Source organism: Falco cherrug, chromosome 12 (assembly GCF_023634085.1).
Source record: "Falco cherrug isolate bFalChe1 chromosome 12, bFalChe1.pri, whole genome shotgun sequence".
Lineage (NCBI taxonomy): Eukaryota > Metazoa > Chordata > Aves > Falconiformes > Falconidae > Falco > Falco cherrug.
Window position 1 is genome coordinate 32,730,555 of NC_073708.1, and position 20,948 is coordinate 32,751,502.

At 40.3% G+C, this 20,948-nt stretch overlaps 1 protein-coding gene across 2 annotated transcripts in view; it reads left to right on the plus strand.

Annotated features, from left to right (window-relative positions):
• The window catches only part of ROR1 (receptor tyrosine kinase like orphan receptor 1), a 171,584-nt gene that overhangs the window by 82,495 nt on the left and 68,141 nt on the right, over positions 1–20,948 (plus strand). The window lies entirely within an intron of this gene.

A 20,948-nucleotide genomic window follows, 5' to 3' on the forward strand; every position in this document is an offset into this window, starting at 1 on the left:
AACCTCACATCTCATTTCTCAGCTAGGACTTCTAAATGCAGTATTAAAATTAAAGTGAGGGCAAGAGATTTCTAGGTGAATTTCTGGCTTTCTCTGGATTCGATTATAAGGTAAATATTTCAAAAATACCACTCCACTGAGCTGATCAGAAACTTTTCAAATTTTTACATTATTGAGTACCACCAATACATACTTACAAAGTTTCATCTAGATTTAAACAATGAATTCAGTCATTCTGTAAACGGCTTCTGAATTACCATTGTTCCCAACGATGACATTATTTTGCAGGTAGCTATCAAGTTTCAAAGTTATTAAATGTTATTCAGCCCTCGCCTTACCTCCCCCTTGAAATTCTCTCAACAACCATGTGCCACTCTGCAGTCCCAGTTGATTAGACTCTGCTGAGAAATGTGTAGGTGAATGATCTTTTTGTATTCTTGTCCACTGTGATGCAGTATGTGAGAAACTAGGAATGAAGGCTTATATTGCCCCAGCGGGTCAGTGTTAACTCTCTGAATTCCTAGGTTATAACAACGTGAGTTCAGCATATCCTTTTGTGTTTGCTTCTCCATGAAACATTGTGATGGAGTCTCTTCTCTGCTGGGGTGAGAGGGCAGTTCTGCAGGAAAAATTTATTCTGGCTGTTTGAACTTCAGTCTCTTGGGCAGGAGAGTTTCAAATTCCAACCACTTGTAGGTTGGGTGTTTGTTTTTTTTTTTTTTTCCTCCTGAAACACATAGCAAAGGAACAGGGCATTAAAATGCAGCCTTTTGGTAAGGTTTCAGGCCTTGATTTGGGAGTTGTATTAACAGGTAGGTGATGAGCACAGGGCTCTATCACACAGGAAGGCACAAAAATTTCCAAACTAAATTACAGAGGAGGGAAGGAAAAAGAAGATTATATCGTAGTCTTTCTAATGCCTTTAGAAATGCCTAAAAGTGATACATACAAACTATATGTAAACATCCTGAAACTGGCTGCAGAAAACATCTTTTCCTCTTTTTCCTTAAAATCACTGAAGAAACGTCACAAAATTGTCTGGAAGCCCTGAGAAACTTGTTTGAATAGAGAAAGTAAAAAACCAAAACCAACACCTATCACTCAGCCTCAAGTACATGCAGCTTGCCTGAACAGCAAGGACTCAGAGAGAGGGAAGGAATGTATTATCTCAAAGTGCATTTGTAATTATTACGATTCAGCCTTTGCTAATAGTTACCACAAAATGTCGTTTCAGATGCCACATTCTCCCCTCCAAGTTTAGAAAGGCAAATAGCTCTGTGGGAAACACTGACTCCCTTGAAGTGGGCGGTATTGGATAGTAAAGGGAAAAACCAAGAAAAGAGAGGAGCTGTTTTAACATAGTCCAAGGGAATGATGGGTGAAACTGAGAAATGGAAAATACAGAGCAAACGTCAGGAATGAAGTCCTTATTGCAGAACTTTTTAGCCTCGAGGATAAACTATGAAAGTAAGTGCTGGGAACTGTGTTGCTTGGGTCAGCAGCAGTAACATGAAATAAGCTTTTCAGAGAGTGCAATATGGAATAATATTGCAAAGGTAAGAGACAAGAATACATGAAAACGTTAACGTGATTTCCCAACATAGAGGGGAAAGTTAGACACTCAGAATGGTCTATTGAAGTCTCATGATGGTTAAACATCATGCACGTTGCCAGGTTAACTTAGAAGTTGTTGATTAAATGAAATAAAAGGCATTCTTCTGGCCAGGACTGACTGTTTTGGGGGTAATTTGGGGGCTTTTTATAAGCTGTTAAATGAACGCTGACATCCTGTATCTAGTATCTACAGATAGGCTGATCTGAAAGCCTTGGAGACCCTGAGGGTCTGACCTACATTACTGGTACTGTCAGTATAGCAAGCTCATATATCTTCCAAGCTTTTTGACAATTTAAAGGGCAGTCAGCCTAGCCCAAATAGTTAATCTCTCCCTCTTGTCTCTCTTTCCCTCTTTCCCCCCCTCAATTCAAAGAGAAGGGAGAGAGCCAAGGAAAAATTTATTAGAGCGCAGCATGCCTATTTGTCTTTTTAAGTTAAATAAGAGTGTTGGATGTAGTTAAAATATGGTTTTGTTAAAACAGAAAGGGATTTAACCTCTTACTTTCCAACAGTGAAGAGGGGGGAATCTACACAATGCCTGTGACAATGATAGCCTATTTGTTGGTTTTAGGTTAAAAACCACACATTGTCATCTCAAGGTAGAGTGGCTTCAGCCTGAGAATCACCATTCAAAAGCAGATGAGCTCTTTAGCCAGCAAAACCCAATCATCAAAGATGTTAGGAGTCAAACTGTGGAGCATCTAAACCCATGTGATGTGGGGGGGCCAGAGAGCCTTCTGACCTGTAGATCAAAGGCTGATCGAATCCTTTCTCCATGCCCCTTTGGGAAATCAAAAGTCAGCACCTACACCATGCCTCCTCTAAAAGCAACAGTAAGAAAGCATGACGTGGGCTCCATTCCTCCCCCATTTTTTGTAGAACAGCATGTCTGTTTTAGGGAAATGAAACAAATATCCATCATCAAATCTGCATCCAGTTGTTTTGTTTGCTTTGATCAAGGCGTTTGATCATTACATATATCTTTATCGTTTCTGTGCAAAGATGATGTTCAAGAGGCATGTTTTCCATCAGTCCTCTGTTTACTGTTAGACAGGACAAGCATGTAAGCATCTATTGCATGTAAAAAGTCTATAAATAGATGAACGCAAGAATTGTTGCATGAAGGTTTGTGGCTTGCTCCTGATCTGCACTAAAGCAGGCTGACAGACAGCCTCAGAATTAACATGATTTAGAAGAGGCAACCTCTGTGAAAGCCGAAACCGCCCAGCCCCTGCTGTGTTCCGTGCTCTGGGAAGCAGCCTGGCGCAGCAGCAGGTATTAGTGATAAGGACATCAGTGCTATCTGGCCTCCTTCAGAGGCAGCATCCCTGAACTCTTGCTGGGTTTCAGCTGGAGTCACACAGCTGGTGGAATCTCCAGAGCACACACTCTTCCCTTGCATTTTCTGGCTGGATTTAACTATTCCTTTCCCCCAGGAGTTGTACAGCATGAGCAATGTGAAATAGAATCAAGTATGAGCACATGAACTGGGGAAGCCTGGTTTCCTGGGGATTTATGCCTTACAGCACTGACTGTAGGCTCAAATGGAAAGACCTTTTCACATCTGGAGCGTTTAAAATGTGCTCTTTGCCAGGTAGACTCTGTGGTGGTTGTAAGGGCTGAGCTCACAGTTCTGCCTCTCCTCCATAGGGCACGGAGGATTTCTCTCCTTTATCCACCCATTTATATTAATGCAGAGGACTTTTTCATTATAAAGCCCTTATGCTTATAGGGTAATATAGAGCCAACTAAAGAGCTAGCCCACAAGGGGTTAAACAGGACCTGTATGCTGCTGTATAGTAGAGATAAATTCTTTTGCCTGTTTCTTTGCCTAACTCCGTTTTTCTCTGTGTGCTTTCAACTACCTCTTCTTCCTCCGCTGTATCAAATGCAAGCTGCTTCCCTTCATTTTCAAAGTCCATCCCAGTTTGTTCTGTTCTCTATCGTATTTCCTGGGGCCGAGGAGGGGAGTGCCTGCCTTTTGCTGGCTCAGCCTTCATCATCTACTCATTAAATTTTCAAACAAATGACTTTGTGTATTCTTGTACCTCTCCCCTCATGCATGGAAGGAGCTCCCCATCAGTATCTGCAAAGCTGTTTCATTACACTGTTTCAGAAATCCTTCCTTAAAGCTTTCCTTTGCTGAGATGCTGACAAAAAAAGCCTTGTTATCAGTGGGGCATTGAAGGCGCTGAGCCTGCTGCCGGTCACACTGACCCTACTGTTTCCTTGAGTCTCCTGCTCTCCCAGTCACAGAGGGTTTCTAATTCTTGCTGGCAGAGAATGCAATGAAAATTCAAGCTGCTTAACCCCATCTTCATTTTGATAAGGTACGGGAGGCAAGAGCAGTGATGGTAGAGGTAGATTGTAATGCTCTGAGATATTCATGGTGAGCAGGGAGGAGAATGGGAAAGTGGCCACCTTGTTCAGATGGCTATTACGGTACACCTCGGGGACCTGTTAGTCTCAATAAATGGGGAATTTAAATCAGATGATAAAGGAATATTCAGTGTCTTCATGGGGAAATAATGCTATATGGATCCAACCCCAAAGTCTCAGTGTGAAACATCTTACTTTTTTCAGTTTTGGTTGGCTCAGCAACATATTTGAAGATTAAGCATTCATTTTTAAAATTATAGAAAAATATTTTACAAAAATGTTTAAAAAAATGCCCAGGCCAGATCTTTGGACAGGTAGTATGAACTGCCTACAAGACAAGTGACGTTTCCTACAGATGTCTCAAAAACCAAACCAGCACTCAATGTGAAAGGGATGAATTGTTACCAATTGCTATGACTTGTGGTTCTCATTGACTTGACTCCCTCAGCTGTGTAGCCATGCTCCCTAAAATCCAGCAAGTTGGAGTAGTCAAGGAAGCAGCTGCAGGATAGTTTTTACAAGTACAAATAGTCTAGATATTTATCAGTCCATGTCTGGATAAATTTATTTGCAAGTTTAACTTAAATTATGATAGATCCATTCTATTCCTGTTGTTTCTTTTCCTGTACCGTATGCTTTTTCTTTCCTGAAGGTATTAAATAGCTACATAAATCCTGGTAATCCTTCATTCATGGGATTTAAAAAAAAAAAATCCAGGAAGAAAGTTGTCAGGAGAATGGACAGTTATGCAGTTATTTCCAGAGTCTGTGCTGCCAAAAAGCTAATTGTTCAAGTGTTAGAATAGCTTCTGCCACATTACGGAATTATCTAAATAATGTGGTTTCTTGTCACAACTTTTGCTAAAACATTTGACCACTTGATTTTGGTCTCACAGCAAACTTTTTCAGATGGAAATATAAGCATCCTCCTTAGTTAAGGAGAATTTTTTTCCTAAATGTGAATTATTGTACCACTGTTGTAGACAGCCTGGAAATCTCTTTTAGAGTGGGAATGAATGGCCTCACTAATTCTAGTGATTCTTGACTTGAAATAACTATGATACCACTTTTTCCAGAAGTTTTGCACATTGCTTCGGTTAATGCTGGGACTCTCCTTTGGCTGTGCAGTTACTGCAAATCTGGGAAGCACTCAAAATGATGACCAGATATTACGACAGTGGAATTCCTAAGAATGCCTTATATCAATATGGTCATTAAACAAACAAATCTAAATTATTACAGAAAGCCCATAGTCTGCTTTGAGGGATGTTCCTTGTATTGCCATAACTGGGAGATAGGCAGAGCAATATGGTATTCTAAAACTGCAGCCCAATCCGCAAGCTTAAACATGTGATTTTTCATTTAAGCATAATTCTGAATTATTTTTACCTCTATACTTCTTTCCTAGATTTGTAACTCAAAGATCAGTGTATTTAAAATGAAGAGTCCTTTATCTCTGTCATTATGCTTAAAGAGTATAGAAAGTCAAATTGGACTCTAGTATTTACTTTTATTCAAAGAAGGTGCAGGTAGTACTTTCAAAACCTGACCTGTTATCTGAAGTTGTAGCTAAGCTGTCCTTTTTCCTCTGTAACAATCTCAGTTAAAATAGATGTTATAAATATAGTCATAGCTCTAAACACTGAAAAGTGAGAAAAGAATTCTTATCTCTATCCTCTGCTACGCACATTTCTCAAGGGCAAGGTTTTTTATTTTGTATGCAGAGGTTTTTTTCCCCCATAAATCTTAATTTCCTAGAATGCTTGTTGTGTGTAATTCTTTAGAGCTCATGTATGAAATGTGAAGGAAACCACGAATGTAATCCCAGAAAACAGTTTGAGTAGCTCTGAGCTGTGTTGGAAGCAGCCTGGCCGGAGCGATCCTGATTCAAAGCCAGTCAAAGTCCATGGAAAACCTCCTATGCCTTCAATGGCTTTTGGATCTTGGCCCAAGGTTCTGGCTTCCCACCTTGTTTCCAGCTGCTAGAGTGCATTAAAAGAGGCTAAAAATACGTCAGACAGTTTTCTAACATTATTTTTTCTATGTAAGCAACTGCCTTAGTTGCCATTTTATCTGGTGGGTGGTCCATGACCCTATCTGTTGATACCACGGTCAATTCTGTAAAGAAACTAAAAGACTCTGGAGTGGATACTATTCCAGTTAGCAAGTATATTTTAGAGACAGAAGAACTGTACAAGAAAAAATGAATAGTGATTCTCAGCAGCTGTTACGGGTCTCATTGTGCTAATGCAGATGTCTAAAGGAATGGTGTGGAAAAGAAAGGAAGAGAGAAAGAAGAAAGGTTTCTGTTCTAAAAATGTAATTTTCATTTTTAAGGAGAGAATGTACCTTCAGTATATGGTAATGTATACAGGGTCTGATTAATTGACCATGTTGTGTAAAGGCTGTGTGGGTGCATGTCTCTCAGGTCTCATATACAACATAGTTTTCTCCAGGGTATTTCTCTTTTTGAGTGATAAAACATGGAAAGACATAAAGTCTTTATTTCTCCGTACCTGAACAAAAGATGTTGATAGAGGCACCAGCATGCATAGTATGAATTTCTGTTTCAATGAAATCTATTTAAATCACTAGTGAATTCCCTGATTTCAGCAGAACTTGGGTAAAACTTCAAGTTCTCTTTTGGTTTTGAGGAAGACAAGTGGTCAGCCTCTTTCTGCACTCTTGGAGCACAGGTCAGAAGGTCTTAAGGCAGTATAGCAGGCAGCACTCCCTGGCTTGGGGCAATAGTTACCTCCATCATTTTGCCTTTCCCCTTCCTATGTTTTACCTGTTCAGATGATGAATTCTTTTAAGCAGGGATGAATTTTATTCTTTCTCAACATGGTCTCTCAAGCACACAATAACTGGTGGTAGGAGCAGTCGTGATATTTTCTTGAGCGTTGTCTCAGGAAAATGCTTGATGAAAGTCAGTTGTAGCAGGTTCCAGCTCACAGGATTTCTGAATCATTTTAGCAAGGTATCAGAACAAAACCCAAGGATTTGGGATAACTCTGAGCTTTGGAATAAGTTTGATTCTGCTTTAAACTTGAGCACTGATGCTTTACTTTCTGGAATAAAAGCCCTGCCTGTGAGCATCTGTGAACTCTGTACAAGTTCAAAAAACAGAACCAGACCCACACTTTTGTGGCTTCAGCCCATCTTTCATTCATTAATTTCTAAAGTATTTTATGGCCTTTGTTATCTGGCTGCTTCCTGATGCCTTTAACAGTTTCCTCATAGCAAGTGAAGCTAATAAATTTACGGTCACCATTCTTACGGAAGTTTTAAGCAGAGTCACTTTCCTTTAAAAGAAAAAGCGGGGGGGTGGGGGTGGGGGGGGAGGGGGGGGGAGGGAGGGAGCTTCATCATCTGATCTCTCTAATGTCTGGTAGTTGGTAAGGAAACAATACAAATAATAATTGTGACTGATGAGATGTATAGGAAGAAAATTTGATAATTGAGTGTGCAGGAAAATGTATGACCTGGAAGATGCTGGATCAGTCACTGGAACTCACCCTTCAGCTTAGGAAGCAGTATTCCCAGTGGCATTCCCGGCTCAGGGCCCTCTATGGCAGCACAACTTGTTAATCATCACACCATCAGACTGGCCAGAATGCAGCTATATAACTTAAGCTTTTGTGTTGCCGTGGATGCTATCTAAGCATTCCTGGAACAGTAATTTCCTTTTCGACCTCCATGGAAACAGTCATAAAACAATTCTTAAAATGTCAGGAGAAACTGCATCTAATGGTCATGCTTCAGCCAAAGAAAACATACTTTAGTTTTGAAGCATTCCCACCAAAACACTGAAATCTTAAAGCTACTAATAGGCTGTGCATCAGTGCCTGAGCACTTTACCATGACATTTAATAAAATGTAATTCATATACCAGCTTTACTGAAATCACAATATTCACCAAGGTATGCTAAAAACTTTCCAAAAGAGATCAGACAAAGAGAGAAGGGCACTGGCGACAGCCTAGCTGGAGGCAGAGAAGGACCAACTGGCTTGTATGTGCCAATAATACTGCAGCATGGTAATTAGTAAATATTTAACATCACGTCACGCTCCTTTAAATACCTGTCCAGTAGCGAAAGGACTGTTGTTGCTATTGATAAATGTATCACACAGTAGAATTCACAACAAGAAAAATGTGACATCTTTGAGCAAGTCGATATGTACAACAGTAGTGTGTGTCCATGTGTTTGCATTCTTACAGTTATTTGAATTTTTTCTGATGCTGCTTTTTGGCAGCAGGGAAAAGATTCCTCATGTGTTTTTATGGATAAGTTGCCTTTTGAATCACAGGTCTCTTGTGCTTTAGTTGAATTTGAGGAAAGAAGGGAGGGACAATCAAAGGTGCCAGGTGAGCAGTTGCAACTCATTTTGTATCTTGCCTAAATCATTCGTCGTAGTCAATGGTGAAGGGCTGAGGAGCCTTCGTTTTTTGTTGCCTCATGTCAGAATGGATTCAGTGCTCATCCCTGTATACTCTGAAGCAGGATTTCCATGTTTAATTTAATTAGGTACCAGTGCCAGGAGCAAGCAGAGTCATCCCTGGCCTTGTGCTGGGCAGTATGACAGGGGAGAACTGGCACAGTAATGCGAGACACAGCCCTGTGCTGGGCTTCCTCCACTTGTGTTGAAGTTGGCGTATTGGGCTATTAATGCAGTTTCAGTTCTGGAGATGCTCATTCACTTTATACTAGAAAAATATGTCAGCTGTTCCAGAGATAATGACACCCCTGTGAGCGGCTGGCTGGCCTTTCTCTGCCGTAATGCTGATGTACATCAATAATCTGGTAGGGCAAACTTCAAAAGATTCAGAGAGTGAGTTCATGCCAGCACACAAAGTTCAACTGCTTACGGGAAGCCAATCCAAGCATATCAAATGCTTTTGGGCTGGAATTTGCACTGTGAATCTTTCAGGATTAGGCTCTCTTTCGTCTGCAGGACAGTTCCTGTTTCCAGCAAGGCTGGAATACCATGAGAACAGGCACCTTTGAAATTTTCTGAGATTTGAGTTTCCATCCCAAAGATTAGTGCCTGAAATCAAGTTGTGGTGATAGATACGGGAAAGAAAAAAGCACTTAACCACATTTCTTCCATGCTGGGTATGGCTTGAGCGTGTTTCAAGTTTTTGATGACAGCCAAAATCAGCTCTTTATTAAAACTGACGCATCCCCGGTTTGTGGGTGGCTGTCATGCGGATTCCTGCTTATACCCCGTGTTTCTTTAATACATAGGTGTTTCAGGCTTTTATCTTTTCACCCTGGAATATTTTATTTTAATACACTGTTTTAATATAACCAAAGTGTGGAAAGCTTTGAAAAATTCTACCTGAAATTATTTGTACAATATTTAAACTACACTTTAAAACCTTCCAAATTTTTAAAAATATTTCTCCCTTCTTAAGCCCTTCTGCACTTTGGAACATACTACAGATTTGAAAGATGCTGCCTATTCATTTTATTTTTAAGTTTTAGTTTGCTGATATTTTTTTTAATTGGGACTGAGCTAAGCTCATTCTCTGTAACTGATATGGGTATCATTTAACTGATGTGGGTGTAAACTTTCACCCTTAAGACAATTTTAAAATTATATTTCTAATCCTCTTATCTCTTCTGTGAATCATCAGTCTTGCTTGTAGGTTTTCTGGAGAGAATGATTTAATTATGAATTAATTTTTTCCATTTGGATTTGTTTATTTTTAAGAAAGATAACTTATCTTTCTATGAGAAAGAGCAATTAAAATATTTCTAATTATAAATTTGAAAGAGGTGCAATTCAAAATACTTCACTGACTGTTTGCTGGGATAGCAGAAATGTAACTGATGGAAACATAAAAAATTGATGAGCCTGTGAATTTGAACATCATGATGAAGTGATATGAAAGGGAGAAGTAACAGAAAATGACAGGAATAGTGAAATAAATGGAGATATGTAATCAGTGCATCTCTCCTCTTCAGGTACCATTTAATTTGTGGTATATGTAGTGGTATTTACTGTTCAGCCAAGTCACTTCCTTGGTATAGACAGGGAAGTTCTTTAGAAACCTACCTAGAGAAAACCTGTAAAAATGTCTTTTACTTGCTGCTTTGTGTCTGAGAATTAAAGCTTTAGGATATATGAGATCTTGTAAGAAATAGTGATAAACACCCACTTTGGGCTGGGAGTGTAAGTGTCAGAAGCCTGAAGGGAGGGAGAGGGAGTGCTGTGGGATGATATCCAAAGGGGAGTAGGTATCGCAGAGGACCTGTGGAGAATTTGCTGGGTGGTGATAATGTGGAGGAGCTGGGGGCGGTTGGGAAGTGAGGCCAAAGCAAAGAGATATTAATGCTTGACAAATTTTGTTACAATCCTGTGTGATCATCAGCTCATGGAAGCCGGAATCTAAATATTTCTTTTGTCCACATGGATACAGACCCAGCGTCCATAACAAGTGTTATGCGGTGTCCCAGAGGTGGGCAATTTCCACCTACCAAGGATGAGCCAAAGCAATATTGTAAGAGGCCCAGCATCAACCTTCTCCCACATTTTCCTATTTTAAAAGCTGTGATTTCATCGGGGGCTTCTTTCTAGTCAAAAAGAGGTTTCTGCATCTGTGCTGCCTTGCTCTGTGCTCCTGGATGGGACTACTGCTGTGGCACCTAGGAGGAAATCCCAGTTTTCCACGTTCACAGGGAACCAGCGTCCCACCAGCAGCATTTACAAAGTGATCTGAAATCGAGTGGGCAGTCTGATTCCCAGTGTTGAGTCAAGTACGGCACATGCTGAGGCTTTCCCTGTGAAATAGTCTGTAATAGCCCATTTCATCTTATATGTCTGTTTCCCTTTAGTTTTTGCAAGTTATTTTTCAACTGAAGACACTGTTTCTGCTTGTGCCACCATTTCATTAATTCACTGGACACATTCTGATAATCCCGATGTTCAAAGCTAGAAGAGGGAAGCAGATGGTAAGGACTATCTGGCAAAAGGTCTTCCAAGTTTCCGTGTTGGCTTCACTTGAAAAGGAGGATAAGCACGACTGTACTGCATGTGGGATTTACTGCAATGCAAATTTCCATCCATCTTCTGGAAAAATAACTAAGGGATGTTTTGTCTGCTTTTACTGATACACCTTGAGGAAACATTGAGCCTTTTCAAGGTGGTGGTATATTAGTTACATTGTGAAAACCTTCCTTAGATATACATGGTTTCTTTGTCCAAAAAGGAAAAAGTGGTCAGTATATTTACATTGTTAATGGAAAAGGAATTTAAATCGGATTTTCTTGGACAAACTGTCTTAAGTTCTTCTATAATACTTCTTTTTTTTTACATAACAAAAGCCTAGAAATAACCCAAATTTATAAATACGAAAAAACTTGGAAGAAATGCATTAACCATTTGTGTCACTGCAAACAATTACACATTGAGAAGGTCCATGAATACTCAGAAACAATGCTTAGGCATTCACAATTGGGCTTAATAAAAATTTAGTGTGGAGGTAAAACCAGAAAATATTTGTGCGCTATTGCAGTATATTAGAGTTTAATGATACTCAAAAATAAATCATATCTTGCCATCCTTTGTAAGTAATCACTTGGTGGGTCAGATTACCATGCGTTTGCAAAGGCTGATGCAGAATTTTGCCTCTTCTCACCAACAGTTACTCTGATGGATGAGTATATATTTTTGTGACATAGGGAAAAGGACTGTATATTAACATTTTCAATTAACGTGGTACATTTTCGTAACAAATATACTGAGAGATGTTCATAAAACAGGTACAGATGGACAATAATTCACAACAACTCTTCTTTTAGAGCCCAGGGACTCAGGATCACCTGGTAGGTATCCTTGGTGTTTTGGACTGGTTTTCTGATTCTAGTCCCTTTATGGTATGGACCATGAGCCCCTCTTACAGTAGAGTATTTAGGCACATACTTAAGCCTTATTAAAGTTACTCATGTGCTTAAGTACTCTGCTGAACTGGGCCTTGAAATGCATTCAGCAAAAATGGATTTGAGTTTTTTTTGTTGGCGCGTTAAGTGTGTCATGCACGACTCAGAGTAATTAACATGCCTGTTAAGATTCCTTTAAAAGTTCAGCAATATGGGACTCTTTTTCAAAGAACTGGCTTTCAACCTTTGACCTTTCTGAGTATTTCTAAGGAATTACAAGGATGGACACATTTAAACTGTTCAGAGTTGCTCCTTCCATAGTAAAATTTATTATATTGATCTGAATGGCCCAGAGTCTGCTTTTGGGGGGAGAGAGCATAATAAGGGACTTTGTAGACTGTTAAAGGGCCCTGGGCAGTTCTTTATGGTGGGTGTCTTTCTGCTGGAGGAGGGAAAGGAGATATCTTCTCACCTTCACAGTGGAAGGCCTTCTTTCTCTTATTATGTTTCAGGGAATACATAAGATTAGGCTAGGGCTGCTATTTTTCTGCAAAAATCCTCACACCTCTAGAAGAACTTACTCCAAATGACATTATGGGAGGAACGACATTTCCCTGTGGCATGAAGCATTTTAAATGGTTATCAAACCCAGCCTCACAGCCGTCGAGATGAATTATGAACTATGGGCGTGCGGGAGTAGGGACACTGCTGCGGAGCTGAGCAGCTTTGATGCAGGATTGTCCTTTGTGCAAAAAATAAGAACCAGCTTCTCCAGCACTCCCAATCTCACACGCTTTTCCCAAAGAGTGGTGCTGGAAGGGCAGTTACATGCTATCTGATGGACTCAAACACATAAAGAGCAGCGGGGTGAAATTTTACTATATTTGGATAATCCTTTAGCACTGAGGCAATCCAATATTTTGTTTCAGATGGCTGATCTTCCCCCCCCCCCCCCCCTTTCCTATGCAAGTGAATTGGTACTTTCTTAAATATTGACATTAATCTCCTCAGTTGGAAGCAAACCAAGCTTCTGTATTTCTTATCCTCCCAAATCGCCTGTACTTCAGATCTGTTTACCGAACGGGCTATATTGCATTCCCATAAATCCTGTAATTCGAGTTTGCTGTGATATTAATTTATTAGTACGCATGCATTTTCAACATCAATTACACTCTATCTCAACAGACATAATCTCTCTTCAAAGGAGATAGAAAGCCATGCAGCTCTTGGGTTTCCACATCCCTTCCCCTCCCTCTACCCCGCTGCAGAGCGGCCGGGCTCAGCTGGGCTTTGAGGCACTGGGAACCAGCATCTGTGCAGGAGCAAATAGATGAATGAGAAATATCACTGCTGCAGTGTTATTCTGGGTTTCCTGGTATTTTGCTTAAATGTTGTGCTTGTACAGAAGGGAGTTTTCCCTGAAAGCAAAACCGCTGTGTTTGTGTTTGTAGGAAGGTGCTTGACATTCTAATAGAAGTGCAAACTTCTGACACAAAAGAGCAGAAGAGGGCATTAGCTTTCAAAATGTTGTAATTTAAAATCAGTTTGGAGATTTTAGGGGGAAGGAAGAACAACAACTTTTTTTTTTTTTTTAACTGAACAGCTGGAATAAATGTCTACAGACGTACACATCTTCATTTATGCGCCCAGAGCTTCCCACTACACCAAACATTGCCTGTTAAGGGAAAACGATGCCAAGTGTTTATTTTTTAAAATGAAGAATTACAAAGGACAGTTTTTTGAAAAAGACATACCAGATCTACTCTTCATGCCCTAATACTGCAGTACTTGGGGGGACAAAGGCAAGGGAAAGGAAAAACTGCTTTAGTGAAAAGGAGTTAAGTGCTTTAATTTTCTTCCTTATGTTGGGCTGGAATAGAAGTGGTGCCTTGTAAAGGAAAAATAACTTTTCATTTAGATGACCTGTTTAAAACTAGAAGTACTGTTAAAGTTTAAGAAATGCTTGTCAGCCTGTCACTGATACATAGGGAAAAAATGACAAAAAAAAGAAGCACATGGGACTTAGATCCAAAATTTTACACAGTTTTACCTGCATCCACTGTGCTTGTAGGTACACAGGCTTGTTCCTCAGACAGAAGTCTTGCAGAATGCATTTGATTTTGTTCATGTAGGTTGTTCAAAAATACACACTGTGCTTTCCCTTTGTCACCTATTGTTTAATGAATCTACATGTATAAGTGGGAATGTTTCCCTGGTACTTTTTGCCAGAAATACTTACAATTGTCCCTTTTTTTTTTCACTCGATGTTTCAGAAGTTTTCAATACTTGGTAGTGAAATGAGAGAGTCCATTCTTCCCTTTTTGTAACAAACTAGTGAATAACTGCAATCCAAATCACTTCCTCCCATGGTGAGACTTGCAAGAGCTGTGAGGTGATTTGAGAGGCAGAAAGACTAATATTTTTCTCACTTCCTTCCCCCCAAGTTGTCCACTCAGCCTGGGCAGGGCAGCTCTGAATCCCATGAAATAACAGCAGGTTGTGTTCTTGCAGCCTGCCATCCCTTTGAGATTTGTTCCTGTGCAAGCTGCCACAGGAACTTCAGCCTTCCTTCTATTCTTTCTAATTTTTTTCCTAATTTCCCCCAATTTCTCTATTTTTAATTTAAATTACCCCCTCCTTTTTAAAAATTATTTTGCGATAGTTATTCTTTAGTAGGTTATTAATTCAAATGGAAACTGAGTGATTTTTTTTTCAAAGTACCTTTCCATTGAGGTACCTTTCCAGCTTGCCACACTAAACTGCAGCACAGATGTTAAGCACATTTAACTGTACAGGCAGTGTGTGCATATTTTTAACATAACTTGTCTTGAAAATATTTATTCAAGCCAAGACAACAGAAAATTAGAGTAATTTGATTGCTCAGGCTTAAGGAATAGATTACTACTGTTCCAGATGTAAGAAACAACAGATGACTTATGCTTTCTAGGCTGAAAAAAATGTCTTTGGCTCCTGATACCAACCATATTTGCTATTATGTTCATAGTAAATCTTTTAAAAGTTGAATACCTTTAAAGATTTTCAGTTTAAACTTTTGCCAACTAGCATTACGAGAATTTCACCCCAAAATAAGCTCATTATGAAGGGTTTCATAATACCCAGTGCTCCAAGGGTGCACTATTACAAAGCAAAGTTGTAAATCATCTTTGCTGTGAAATAAGGGTGCCAGATATCTGTATGGCGGACTTGGTACTTGGACTACTCGGGGCTTTCAGCAGTCATTGCTGATTAAATTTAAATATCAGGCAGTTGGCACAAAAGATGTGTGATCTGGGTTGCAGATTTTTTTTCCTTTCCTTCTCCTCTTCAACTAAATCTTTGTTGTTTATATTTGTAGTTATCACTCAACCTTTTGGACTTGTTTTTACTGGTTGGTTTTTTTTTTCCTATTTATGACTTATGCTTATCCTTTGTATCACTCAGTGGGTTTCTGAATGTATATAAATATGCAATAGGGAAGCAAGACAGAAATGCTAGCTGTCTTACCCAGGGTTTAAAATACATATTCCTAATAGCTTGGGTTAGTAACTGTACAATTAGATTGTCAAAGTACTGTGGGACTATGGAAGGCTATTTTAACATATTTTTCTGCAACTGCAGCTTCTGTATCAGTCCTTCAGGAGCGTGTTTTGGGATGTAGGTATAGTCCTGCTTTGCATACAAGTACCTGAGCTATTTTTACATGAACTGATCATATATGAAATGATAGTCGAGTTTGCAAGTGGGGCTAACGTTTTGTGTCTCTTCATTTTTCCACTTGTGCCTGTAAACTGCCTTCATACATTTCATTTGAATGTTTTGTATCAAGATGTCTTTTTGACTTGTTAATCTAAATGTGGTGTCCACAGATGTAAAGTTTTCTTTGTGTAAGAACTAATCATACACATGTGGAAACCAGGTTCACAGCTCCTGAAGAGTGTTGCTTCCAAGCTGACTATAACCAAATGGAGCTGGGCAGATACTCTTGATGAAACTACCATTTTGTTGTGGGTCTCCTCTCCATTTTCTCCTAGGTACCATTTTTATTTAATCTTTTATGTCTGGTGGTATTTGCGGTTTTTATGACTCTGTCAAAGAGAGTTAATGATTAGTAGAGTGAGAATCAAGGTGCAGGGGTCATACACTGTTAAAAGAAAGGATCATTCTCAAGCTGTCTCTGCTGGTTCCCTCCAGTGTGCTGATTCTGTCTTCACAGGCTGCTCTGTTTATTTAGACGATTACTTTTCAAGAATTAGCTTTCTCTTTTTTTTATCCCTGACCTTTTTCAACAAAAAAAGTGCCTATGTGCAGGGTTTTGCACTAACTGTACCATACAACTTAATGCATGCTTCATTACAGATCTTCCCTCTCTGTCCCACCAGCTGCCTCTGCTCCAGTAGTACATGGAGAGAAGACTATAAAACCCTCGGTCCTGTGTCTGGTTTTACTTAAGGACCTTATTATTTTAGGGTGAAGATGAGGATGAGAAAATAGTCTTCATAATTGCTGTTGAACAGAATCTCTCTGCGTTTGAAATCACTTAAATCCATGCTTCTTTTCTGAACAGCAAAGAATGCCATATTTTCACTTCTCTTTCTGCAGTAATGCCATCTATTTCTCCTGTCAGCTGAGTGGAAGGAGTCATTCAGCAGTGAAGTAAAACACTGTTTCCACTCCCTTTTGGATCAAACTTTGTGCCTCCATTAGCTGGGTGTAACTATGGATATCCTTATGGTCCAACCGCTGTATGCCTTAAAGCTAGTCTTAGCCATCAGTGTTTGCGAAGAACAGCGCTTTGAATCACAGTTCCCTAAAACTGAAGTAATGAAAGCAGAATCTTTAAGTGGATAAATGTTTCTGGGCTGCTAATCAAGTAGTGTGGAGCTCTAATAGTGCTGTGTATACACTAGCTGCTGGAAGTCTAGTTTAGTTGTCTGAAGGGAGATTTCCTTCATTCCTGTCCTTCCATGTTCACCTTTTGAAGAATACAAATGTTTGTGTATAAAAGGTCATTAGGGGTTGACTTACTGCTTAAATAACAGCACCTTGTGTCATTTTTCACATAATAACCAGGATGGAGCACAGCACCCTTTAAAGGGGAACTTGAGCCATACTGCTAAATGTTAACTGACAGCCTAGTAAAAACAAAAGTCTTCATTTTTCTCATTTGTCTGCTTTCTAACCAGCCAGAAACTGTGCAGAGTGCTCTTATTAGATCTCCAAGCATGCAATGCGGAGAAATCCTTGGATTCTAAAATTGCTGAGTACACACAAACGGTGCCACAGTGTCCTCACCCTGTGCCAAAGCAAATCTCTTGAGTTATGTAATTCTTCTCAGTATTTGAGTTAGGTAAAATGTTCAGCATGTCTGAGTTGCTTGTAACAGCGCATAATCTGTAGGATCCTGCAGTTTATCAAGGTGCCATTGGCAAACACGGCACTGTGGCATTGGATTTCATGCAGCCCTGCGGGGTGAGTTTGGCCACGCTGGCTTGTGCTTGCCATCGCGGGAGTGCCCTGGACCAGTGTCGACTCCTGATTTCTAGTAATGTGGTTCTGCATGAAATGTAAGTTGTCAGAGCTTATGAGCCAGAGAATGCCATGTTCATGTGCTAACCCCGTTGAGCCCAGGAGATTTTTCATGTGCAAAACTCTAAACCAACAGTCTAATTCAAGGGGCCATGAGCCCTCGTCACAAGACCAGATAACTCTTCCAGTTCCGTCAGTTCTGGCCTTATTTTATGTCTACAGTCTGTGAAAGTGCCAGCTATTTAGGTTCCATAAACTTCAGTAAGGTGATTCTGGTGGCTGCAGAGCAGTTTTCGCTCTCCTGAACTACAATATACTGAGCATGTGTAAATAAACATTAAATTTAATTAAAACCTAGACCATGATGAAGTGGCCTTCAGTAGATCGTGTGCAGATGAAAGGGACTGCAGGCAGTCAGTGTGTGATGGTTTAGAAGGGCTTTCAAACATTTCTACCCCTTTCTTTGCTTTTACTTTACTTTCTTTATTTTCATTGCTTGTTAACTTGTAGAGCAGTTGTGAGCTAATAGCTTTGTAAGGCACTTTTCATCCACTTGTACAGCTTTCAAAAGTGCTCAGGATTTCCTAATTCAGTAACAGCTTTACTGTTGACTTCAATTGGAGCGCAAGTGGGACCAAGTGCCGCTTGAAAAACCACGCTGGTTTCCCTAGAGTTTTATCTTTTTGACTGTTACTTCATAGAATAAAGGTGACAGCATCGTCAAGTGATAATTGTAACAGTTAAAAATTTCAGCATGTTCTGCAATTTCAGTGTTTGATCCCAGATCGCTAGCGAGTCCTCTCAATGGGGCTGCAGTAGGTGTGGGGGGCTTACAGGTATTAATTGGCTTTTAAGAATTAATTGTTAAGGAGAAGTTCCTACTCAAATCAAACATGCTCCTTTGCATACATTGAAAAAATCTCTCTTTTCTCATACCGCACGTTGGTTTTGCTCTGCATTTTAAGTGCTCAGTGTAGGGGAACCTCCTGCTTGGTGACCTTTGTCTAGCCTGGCTCTTTCCCATCATCAGTGACACCTGGTACCACTGGGACTTTCTTCTCAACCCGGTATGGGAGAAGCTAATTCCACCATACTGTTCTCTGCTGACTTCCAGGTATTATGAAGTATTTTTGTATTTATTTATTTAAAAAGTAAACCCACCTGCACTGCTTTACCTAAATACATGCTGAGATCTCCAAGACTCCCGTGTCTGCAGTGCAGTGTTTATCCACTTGGATCAGAGCTCACGTTCTCCTTGCCTGGCACAATGTCAAGTATTATGGCACTAAGTAAACCAAATCCTGAAAGCTTTGGGCAGTCCTTTATTTATCCTTGTTACTCAGAACTCAATCGACCACAGTGGGAACCCTCCCAGAATTGGGTAGCAACGTATGGATATGGACAGGAGCCTCCGGTGGAAGAGCTCATGGCAATACATGCAGAGTGGCAAGGTGTGGGGTGTCCCTGACCCCGGAAGGTCAGCTGTGCTAATGTCTGGAGGTTTGCCAGCAAAATAAATCAGTTTGTTGGTTCTGATAAACTGACAGTCTCTTTAAGGTGCTACGTTATGTGCCGCACAGTGTGTAAATGTGATGATTGTACAGCTTTTCTTTTCCCCTGCTGTGCTTAAATATTTCTAGATAGAAAGGGGGACCGCTTGCAAAAGTCAGCTGGAAGGCTGGAAAATTTACAGGTGCCTCATGCCCTATGCCACCTCCATCTCCTCTCATGCCTGAGAAGAGTGTATCTTTGGGCTGATATAAAGTGTGCAGGGTATAAGGGTGTTAGGCTCGTCTCTGATTCCATCTGTTAAGTAAGTTTGTTACATGTTTAAACCCAGCAAAATGTTCAGAGAAGTTTGGTTACTTTCTTGCAAGGCAAAGCTGGGAAGTGTAATGTCTAGGTGTCACAGAAGACTAGTTTTGCTTGTCCTTGCTCTTGATCAGGCTTGCACAGAGAGGAGCTCTGTCATCTAATGTAACTCATTTCTAGATTATTCTCTTGAATTCACATACCCTGCTCCAAGGCAAATTAGTCCTCATTTCTATCCTTGTGCTTCAGTTTTGCATTAGTACAAAGCTGCACACAAATGCACAAGTGTGTTTAATAATTAATTCTACCCTGGAAGGAGCGTAACAGAGGTTCTGCTCAGCAGTGGAAATAACAATTGTATTAATTGCTTTGGATACTACGGTGCAGGTTACTAAAACTCCAGGCTAACACTGTCATTGAAGGGCTCAGGTACAAGTGGATAAAGTTTGGTCCAGTAACTCCTTGTTTTCAACCAATTTTAGCTTGAAGGAGCAACAACAAAGCTTTGATTAGTGAAAATGGCCATACTGTTTGTCTGCATCAGTCACATAATAGGACTTCAGTGTTCCTCATTGTCTAGCAGGACTTCATAACCACTTTGTTCCCCAGGGAATGCCTTGAGTGGGTATTTACCCCCGAGGGTTCACGTTGCATTAGCTTTCCATGTCTGCTTCCGCTGTAGCTCCTGGATTCCTGGTGTCAGAGAATGCAGTTGAGTTAATACCTCACCCCAGAAAGTGTCCAAGGCATTTGGATGCACACCTTCCCCCAGCTTCGTTTAAAGCCAGTGTCTAGAGCTGTGCGTGCCACTGCCTGGTACATCAGCGAGTGGTTCAGTTTGTTAAAATGGAAAGCCCAAGGCAGAACAAAATTTTGTCAGTCACCACAACAACTGCTTCTTAATGAACATTGTGCTGTGCTTTCTCCTGTGAAATTCATCACAGGTGAGATGTTTGGGATGTGCTGTCTGTGATGTGACACTGCGTGTGTCGGATTTTGTATCTGAATCCAAAATCCCTGTCTGCTTAGTTGTGTGTGCATGCTTGTGTGTCTGTGCATATACGTATATATATGTATTAAATGGTTTCAGAGCTTTAAGTCAGTAATGCAAGGAAACCAAAATCACAGGGCACGATTTGCTCTGTGGTTTGGAGAGAACCACATCTTCTGAGAATTCCCGCCTTCGGCATACCAAGCCCAGACATTTCAAACAAGACATGATTTGCTGAGAAATGTGGCGAAAAAAGACACTTCTGCATGATTGATATTTATGGTTTGTCTAAGTTTGCATTGAGAGAGATGATGCTGCTTGGTACCATCTCAGTGGCCCTCAATGCAGCAGAAGCAATTTCATCACTTTACCTAGGATATACCTCTGTTGAATCCATTTATGGTCTATTCACATCTTTTTGTGAATTTACGTCCTATTGCAGGTAATTTTTATCTTTCCTTTGTCATAAATTGAGAACATTTTCAATTTGGTTTCCTGTGAGAATAGTGAGATTTGCTCCATTTGCAAGTTTAGGACTAACCTGAAGTTCACAGTCGCTCCAGGCTGAGGAGTTAATATCCCAGAGGACTACTGGCTCTGAGAGATCACTCACTGGGAGAGGGAAATTCAGTCCTTCAGCTCTTGGACTTGCCAGGAAGGTTACTGCATCTGTTAGTTGTGTTTTCTGTGACAGGGGTATTTGGCTGCCGGGAGCTGGACTGAGATCACAAAATGTGATG